Consider the following 8,086-nt stretch of genomic DNA (forward strand, 5'->3'; position numbering starts at 1 on the left):
GCCACACGGCCAAATCTACTCAGACCTTGGCGCTTTCAAAGAAGCTAGCAAGATTTGGATGCACGGCCAAATCCTTCGAGACTTGGTGACTTCTTTCAAAGCACTGAGAAGATTTGGTTGTGGCATTCAAACTTGGGGAGATTTGGTCATGTGGCCAAATCTTGTAGGCTTCTTTTAAAGCACTAGGCTATGGGGAGTTTTGGCCGTGCAACCAAATCTTGCATGCTTCTTTCAAATCATCAGGTTCTAGGAGATTTGGCCATGTGGCCAAATCTTTCAAAGCACCAGGGTTTGGGAAAATTTTGCCGTGCTGCCAAATGTTGCTAGCTTCTTTCAAATCAGTAGGAAGATTTGGCCACATGGCCAAATCTTCAAACATTCAAAAGTTAAATTTAAAAATTGAAAATAGTAGAAACACTTGGGCAATGCTAGATAATGTTGGACTCCACTCTATCTATTATGCAAAGGTTTTTGGCATTGTAAGGATATGTAGTTTTGGGGATTAAAATTGCTTGAAAGGGTATAGATTCAACAACTTTAGGGGGTATACTATGCATATAAACATGAATGCTTTCTTTTTTTTAGCAATCCAATTTTGTTTTGAAAAAGAAAAACATGAATGCTTTCACTCAAACAAATTTCATTGAGAGCACACAACCTAAAGTTTGACAATTTGGTTTTCCAACTCAATCTTCAGTTTGTTTCTACTTATGAATTTCATTTCCTTGTTTATTAATAGATATTGGCCATCTCAATTTCACATCGCTAGAAGCATTGCCTGTATATGTGACACCTAATCCAATGATTCATTATGTGCCTAATTTGAACATTAGCATGCAAGTTCCAAGCTCAACATGGTTGATTGAAAATTTTGAGGATGCAATGTCTGGAGTTAATGTTCCATTGACAAATGTGGATGCAAGCTTAGAAGGTAAAGGAGAAGATGCAATGTCATTGTATGAAGCCAAGTGCAGGAAGAAATCTTAGAAGGTAAAGGAGAAGACATAATGTCACCCTCAGAAATAATGTCAAAAGAGGTGATAACAAAAATAAGACTAGCAGTGATAATAGATTTGAAAGGGTTATTGCTCGAGCGTTGTTTTTCGAAGTCAAACAAACATATGAGCTTGCACAATGGGAAGCATTGGCTTGTTCTCCATCCTAGGTGTTTAGAGTTTCTATAGTGGTTGCTGGATCACTGCCATGTTGGCATTTGGTCCACTGGAGGAGAAAAGGGCATGGTGCAACACATGCTAAACACTTTGGAGCATCATGTTAACAGAAAGTTACATTTCTTCATGGTTTGGGGTGCAATGGCATGCCACAAGCATACAAAGAGTAGAATCATTCGACCAGATAGGATGAATGTGGAAGCGGAGTTTAAACCATTAATGAGAGTGTGGTGTTGTTTCAAAGAAGAATGCAAACCAGCAAGAACAGTGTTCATTGATGTTTCGCCTTACACGAGTTGTGTTAATCCAGTAGAAAATTGCATTTTCCCTACAAAATTTGATATAGATTGTGGTGATTCTATTTTGCTTCATGAGTTATTGCCATACCTACAGATGCAATAGATGTGCGCAGTGCCATCTCTTCTAACAGATTTAGTCAAGCTCCGATTGTCGAAGGACATCATATGTTCTATTATTTTCAACCAGTGATCCTTGAATTCAAAGAAAAAAACAAAGAAGTGCTCGAAAGGATGAATGTCGAATCTCATATGTCTACTCGTAGTTCAAAAAAAGACACAGAGAAAGGTATTGCTTCACCTATAACCAAAACTAGAGTGAGAGGGACTTGTCCTACTACATGTTACATTGAATGAAGAGGAAGAATGCATGCTAGGAAAAATTGCCAAAATGGGCCCGTTGAAAGATAGTGAGGCAAAACGCTTTGCTATGGTTCTTGGATGCAAGGAAAGGGGAATCACTGCTGATGCTGCAAGGGCATTCTTAGCCAACTTGATTCAATTTTATTGCATAGACAACCCTTAGTGAATCGAGGTGATCTTGTTAATTAGAGTTACAGACACAAATGCTTAGCTAAAACATTTGTACCTACATTCTGACTTATATTTGGACACTATTTGGTTAGATTCGATTTACAAAACATTATGTTTCAATTTGTTTTGTGAAAGAATTAATAGACATTGAGTTAGTACCTTGTGCAAAAAATGCTTTGTGCTTTGTGATGTGAGTTTGTATTCCTCCACTAAAAGAATGATTCTTTGATTTTAAACATATGATAGGTGTTGCAGATTGTCCTAAAAAGTTGAAGAGCTATCTTATTACAAATTTTGATCCTGCATCCAATGGTTTATGGAAACATGAATTGCCCATACCCATTGAGCACGTGTTCGAAATGAATGGCATCCATTATGAAGTAAAGAAATCAACAATACCTGGGGCAGGATATGGTCTTTTTGTACATACGAGCATTAAGAAGAAACAATATTTGATGGTATATAATGGTCCAAAGTATGATTATGATACTTGGAGATCTCTCCTCAAGTTTTTCCCAAGGATGAAGACTTATGGAATGTTTGAAGATCCATTCATTGAGCCATTGACAGATGTGAAATGTATTGTGGGAGATGTATTGTATGGAAACATTGCTGGATATATAAATAGCTCAATGTATTATAAAGAAAGAACAAATGTTATATTTGTATACATCCCTAAGCTACCACCTTGGGCTCAAAAGTCACAAGGAGATTTGAGTGCCAATGGCTAGATTACTGTGCAAACCATAAAGGATATCTCCTTCGGAGATGAGCTACTTTGTGAGTATGAATACTAGTATGGAATTGTTAATGATTGTGTTAAACGATGTGATGCAAAATTTAGTTGCAAATTTGGCTATGAGTCAATGGTTTTGATTATATTTAGCACAAGAAAGCAATTTAAAACAAGGTTTTTATCAAGACCATGTCTTTGAGTTTCATGAGCTTTATTGTGATGGAGAGATTCACGAGCTCTATTGTGATGGAACGGTGTTTTTGAACACCACATTTATATGATGGATGTCAAAGCTCTACCATAATCCTACTGCATATGTCAATAGTGCAATTTATCAACATAGAAACATATGCATTTGGCATTAATTTGATACATCTAATATACCAAATAAAAATTAACAATTGTTACAAGTTTAATTTTGTTTTTGAACACCACATTTATATGATGGATGTCAAAGCTCTATAACAATCCTATTGCATATATCAATACTGCAATTTAATTTACTCCAATGAATCTTCCTAACGCAACATCTATAAATTGGCTTTTGTTTGTGGTTTTGATGTATATGAAACAACAAACATATTTCTTTCACTAGCAAATCAACAAAATGTTTTGGCCATGGGACCATGGTCACATCTATTAAGGCCTTTTGCCATAGCAACATACGGAAGCTTGTTGCTTGGGTTCTAGGAATTGGGAAAGTATTGTGCATGGTCTAGTCTCCCCCAACATAACTAAAACTTGGGTCCTCAATGGGATTTAATGTTTCAATAAAAAATATCAAAATTTACTTTTGAAGTGATGATATTTTATTTCGTGGGAATTGGGATTTTCCCAAATTCTCTAATATAGTGTTTTAGGGGAGAAGGGACTGCAATCCGTAAGGGAGAAGGGATCAGGGAGAAGGCTAGTGGCTCTGCCGCCTACTGGGCTATCTCAACTCCATAGAAGTAATCTTAGGCAGTGTGGGTATGGGGTAGTTTGGAGTTTGTAGTACTCTCAACTTATGAGGGGTGTTTTGAGTGCTCGCCATGTATGTGTATAACTTGTGGGGGTTAAAGGTCACTGTGCCTTTACCCCGGTTCTGTATAATACTCAAACACATATATAAATGAATAAAAAAGAAGATTAGGGTGTTTTGTACCCACCAAAACTTGTGTGGCTTTCTATTTCTCTCTCTCCCTCTTCTGTTCTTGCTTCCATTGAGAGCACTCTCAATTGGTATCAGAGCTCAGGTGATCTAGCTGAGCGTGCATGAATGCTTGAAGCTCAGCAGCTCTGTGGGAGGAAGGAGAAGCTCTGTGGGATGCTTTGTGGGTGACTTTACTTACATCCGAGTGTGTAGAGACCTTGGAGGAACCTTTGGAAAAGTCACTTTGGTTTTGCGAAGTGGTTTTGAGAGCCTGTTAAGTGTTTTCAAAGAAAAAGTCATTTTTTGAGTTTTTCCCTGTTCCGTTCGATGACAAAGACTTCGTATTGACTTGTAGAGGTAACTATTGCTTGCTTTTGGTGTCCACTTCACTTCAGGAGCTTGGAAACACCTTCATTCTTGAATCTAGGATCAATTCATTAGATTTTTGGCTCTCTGTGTTAGTTTCTGCATTTTTCTGCCTGGGTGTTGGAACTCAAGTTTGGAGCAACCATTTGCAAATCTGTCAATTCTGGTGGACTCAGGAGGTCCTAAAACTTCTATGTTGCTCATCATTTGCACTCTGGTGGAGTTTACAAACAGCTCTGTTTCCAAAACGTTTTTCAATCCGTGTGTTGGACCCAGTGATTGAGACCACGGTTTCCAAAACCGTCTGTCCCATTGCATTTCAAACACCCAAAAACCCCTACCTGTCAGTTCTTACGTGATTCGGTGGAGGATTTTTAGAGTTATAGATGTCTGCGTATTCGATTTCGTCTCTCTGTTATGCATTTTTCATTCTAAGGTTTTGAAACCTTATATTTATGCCACATGGCAGTGGATAAGTGTTGACTCCCATTTCTCACTCATCGGTTGGGATTTTGGAGTTTTGGCAGAAGAGAGATATTTGTAGATTTTCTTGCTGAGTCCGATTATGCAATGGCACCCATGTTTTGAGGCATCTTAGGTTCTATTTTCAGTAGCGGTCATTACCGTGAGACTATGATTTCTTGAGCATACCTTATGCAGATCACTCTAGTTGTAGTTTGACAGTGTGCACTTATTTGTGGTGTGCATTGGGTTGCAATGGATGATTTATAGGCCATTTGGATGCATTGCGGTCCTTATTGGATGCGCTGATAGGCCCAAATTGCCTTGTGGGATGCTATTTTTATGGACGCTTTGCACATGGATGCTATTTTATGTTGAGGGATAGCTTTGACACATTGCAGGTGATGCATTGATAGTGCTATGCTCTCTTGGATGAGATATTATTAATGCATATGCCAGTGGACGGTGTTTATGCTTGAGTCATTTGGCACTTATTGGCATTTTGGATTGCCATTGCAATTGGCATTTTCTTTTGCTCATATGGATGCATAGTATATGCACATGAGTCAGATGCTTTGAGACATGAGTAAACTTTAGTGATATTTCACTCTATTGTGGCATACGCATTTGGGTGCACCTGGTATTTGGTGTGATTCTCTCTTGTAGGCACTAGCATTTGGGATTTTTGCTTCATTTGCATCATGGCATCCTCTTCCATGTCTGAAAAGGAGTTTTTCAGCATTAAAAAGTTTGATGGGACAAACTTTTCTTTGTGGAAAGAACAAATAAGGGATGTGCTTATTCAAAAGAAGTAGATTAAACCCTTGGCAGGGATTGAAGCTAAGCCTGCAAATATGTCTGAGGATGATTGGAATGAGTTGGATGCATTAGCAAAATCTACTATTAGACTTCATCTTGCAGAGTCAGTTTATTTCGCAATAGTAAATGAGTAGACTATGAAAGATTTGTGGAAGAAACTGTGTGCCACTTATGAAAAGGAAACTCCCTCTAATAAAGTTTACCTCATGAAGAGGTTGTTTGAGCTGCAGATGAAGGAGGGGGTCTCCATTGCTTCTCACTTGAATGAATTCAATATTATTTTCAGCCAGCTTCAGGCTCAGAAGATGAATTTTGATGCGGAGACTAAGGCAAATATTTCTCTTATGTTCATTGCCATCCTCATGGGATACCTTCCGTATAGTTGTGTCAGTAACTCTGCACCTGGTGGAGTACTGAAATTTGATGATGTTGTGGGTAGCTTGTTAGCCGACGAGATTAGACGAAAGTCTATGGACGGCAATAAGCAGGATGCAATCTTAAATGTGCAAAGGTGCAGATCACAGTTCAGGAGGAAGTCCCAAGAAAGAGGGAAGTATCGTAGCAAATCCAGGGCATGGAACATTGAGTGTTACCACTGTGGCAAGAAGGGCCATATGAAAAAGGATTGCTACAAGCTGAAAAGAGAGCAAAAGGATAAGAAAAAGAATGCGAATTGGGGTGCAAATCAAAAGGAAGAGAGTCCAAGGGAGGACAAAGGAAAAGTGAAGATTGAGGAGATCAATGCAGTCACACATGATAGTGACAATGACATTCTCTTCATGTCTAGTTTATCTGCAGAGTTGCTTACCACTTCAGATGATGCATATTCCCACGATTGGATTTTGGATTCTGGTGCTTCATTCCATGTTACTCCCCATAGGGAATGGTTCTCCACTTATGATAGTGGAAAGACAGGTTGTGTGCATCTTGGAAATGACTATGCATGTGACATAGTGGGAGTAGGTGACATAAAGTTTTCTTTTGCAAATGGGTCTACATTTATTTTGAAACATGTGAGACATGTGCCTAAGTTGACCAAGAGTCTTATTTCAGTGGGTCAGCTAGATGATGCTGGTTTTCACACCACTTTTGGCTTTCAGATTTGGAAAATTCAGAAGGGCTCTATGCTTTTGGCTAGGGGTGCCAAGTGTGGGACTTTGTATCCCTTACATGTATCAGGGGTATTTGATCATGTTGTTGCAATAACCGAGCAGCCAAGCACTTCTTTGTGGCATTGTAGGTTGGGGCACATGAGCCAGAATGGAATGAAACTCTTATGCCATTTGGGTTATGTACCGCATTTGAGTTTCTCTGATTTTGAATTTTGTGAGCACTGTCTCTATGGGATGCAGACTAAATCAGCCCATAAAAGAAGGGGAAAGAAAGAGTTTGAAAAGCTTGATTTGGTGCATTCAGACGTATGCGGTCCCATGCCTACACGGTCATTAGGCAGAGCTGAATACTATGTGACATTCATTGATGATAGCTCGGAAGAGTGATGTGTTCTAGGTATTTCAGAAATGGCTGGCCTTGGTTGAGAATCAGTCAAGTAGAACGCTTAAATGCCTACGGACTGACAATGGTGGAGAGTATCTCTCTCATGACTTTCAACATTTCTATGATACACGTGGGATTAAGAGGGAGCTCACATACCCTCGTACTCTAGAGCAAAATCCAATTGCATAAAAGATGAACCGTACCATTCAAGAAAGGTTGCAATGCATGCCTTCCGATGCAAGTCTTTCTGGTGGTTTTTGGGCTGAGGCAATGAAGACTGCAGTGCATGTATCAATTGATCACCTAGTAAGAGTTTGGATGGTGGTATTCCTGAAGAGGCATGGAGTGGCAAGAAGCCCTCTTACTCTCATTTGCGTATATTTGGGTGTGAGGCATATGCACATGTGCTAAAAGAGCTTCGAAAGAAGCTAGATCCTAAGTCTAGGAAATGCATCTTTCTGGGTTATGGTGAAAGTGGAGAGATGGGCTATTGTCTCTGGGATCCAGAAGCAAAGAAGATCATATGCAGCCATGATGTAGTCTTCAATGAGAAGAAGATGCATAAGGCACCCATGAGGGATGTGGAAATGAGAAGAATCACTTTCCAGGATGTGAATCCACCTACATATGTTGATAGACAGCAAGCTATCCATGCACCAAATGTGCAAGAAATGGTACCACCAAGTACTCCCATAGGTATACAATCAAGGGTAGATGATGGATCATCTATTGGTGGAAATGATGAGCCAAATGTGACTGATATGCAGGTGGGATAGCAAGCTGAAATGCCGTTGAGAAGATCATCTAGAGTTTCTAGACCACCTAATAGGTTTGTTCCAGGGCTAGACTATGTGATGCTTACTGATTGCGGGGAGCCTTCTTGCTACAGAGAGGCTATGATGTGCGAGGATCAACACAAGTGGGAGTATGCTATGCAATCAGAGATGAGTTCACTTATGAAGAATAAGACTTGGGACTTGGTTTCTTTGCCACATGGAAAGAAAGCATTGCCATGTAAATGGGTCTACAAAATGAAGGTCACAGGTGATAATGTGCCTAGATACAAGGCCCA

Source organism: Dipteris shenzhenensis, chromosome 9 (assembly GCF_047967505.1).
Source record: "Dipteris shenzhenensis isolate YYH24624 ecotype China chromosome 9, Dip_SZ_1.0, whole genome shotgun sequence".
Taxonomy (NCBI): Eukaryota; Viridiplantae; Streptophyta; class Polypodiopsida; order Gleicheniales; family Dipteridaceae; genus Dipteris; species Dipteris shenzhenensis.